This window comes from Prionailurus viverrinus, chromosome A3 (genome assembly GCF_022837055.1).
Source record: "Prionailurus viverrinus isolate Anna chromosome A3, UM_Priviv_1.0, whole genome shotgun sequence".
NCBI classification, from domain to species: Eukaryota; Metazoa; Chordata; class Mammalia; order Carnivora; family Felidae; genus Prionailurus; species Prionailurus viverrinus.
Genome location: NC_062563.1, coordinates 80594815 through 80596114, shown reverse-complemented (window position 1 = coordinate 80596114; position 1300 = coordinate 80594815). Strand labels below are relative to the sequence as shown.

The 1300-nt window shown below is 35.3% G+C and overlaps 1 pseudogene; it reads right to left on the bottom strand.

Moving 5' to 3' along the window:
* Positions 1–245: 245 nt before the first annotated feature.
* Positions 246–857, bottom strand: LOC125162564 (phosphatidylinositol N-acetylglucosaminyltransferase subunit P-like; annotated as a pseudogene).
* Positions 858–1300: the final 443 nt, after the last annotated feature.

The following is a 1300-nucleotide window of genomic DNA, read 5'->3' as shown; positions in this document are numbered from 1 at the left end:
TTCATTCCCTTTGTTTGTTTTTAAATTTTCTTTGGTAACATAACATTTTATTTATTCTTTCCACTAATAACTAATATTTAAGAACATTACAATATTAATAGAACTTAATCTAAGAGAAGTTCAATGTACTTTTTTTAACATCTTAATACTGGCTATTAATAAAAAATATTCAAAATAATTATGGTCAAAATTATTATGTCAAAAATCACAAATAAATGTTTGGTGTTAGTATGTCTACATATAATTCAGTTTTTAGTGTAAAATTTTTTGGCTGAAAAAAAAGAATATTTGGTTTGCTTCACTAATAGCAGTATGTCTTAATGCTGAGGCAGGCTCTTGGTATTTCTTCTGCTGTTGATTTTTAGTATAGTTATTTATGTCTGTTATGAATGGAATTGAGTAGAAAGGTACTCATCACATAAACTCCAAATAAAAGTACATAGCTGATTACTGTAGGAGATAAACAGGCAATGCAAGTGCCCAATATTGCTGAGGCCAAAAGGTTAAGCCTAAGGAGTCTAGTCAAGATTCAAGAATAAAAGGGGCACCTGGGTGGCTCAGTCGGTTAAGCGTCTGACTTTGGCTAACATCATGATCTCACCGTTCATGTGTTCAAGCCCCGAGCCCCATGTAGGGTTCTGTGCTGACAGCTCTGCTTTGGACTCTATGTCTCCCTCTCTCTCTGTCCCTTCCCTGCTCGTGCTCTTTCTCTGTCTCTCAAAAATAAATGTAAAAAAAAAAAAAAAGATTCAGGAATAAAGGCTCATACAAGATATAATACAAAGACAAACTGGGAGCTCAAGAGCAAAACCATAAACCACTCTTTCTGACAATGGTGATAGTGAATTTTCCACCATTTTCCTGGTGAGTTTAGACAATCAGACAATCTCAGCACCGAGTCCTCTGTTCAAGCACAGCAGAGGGTGGGAAAGAGGGAAAATTGAAAGGCCAAGGTGCGAGAGTACCGCCAGCCCAGGCACAGGTGCACCAGGACCCTCTCTGAGAGTGAAAGAGGGAACACGTCTATTTCTTTTATTTTAAAATAATTTTTAAAAAAATTTAGAACAGTCTTACATTTACAGACTTAGTATTTAGAAAGTACAAAAAGTTCTCATATACGCTACATCCAGTTTTCTCTATCATTAGCATCTCTCATTAATATGGTACATTTGTCATAATTAATGGGCCAATCAATCTATTCTTATTAACTAAAGTTCACGCTTGAAGGTTCCTCAGTTTTCCCCTAATGTCATTTTTCTATATCAGGATCGTATCCAGGATACTATCTGATGTTTTACAG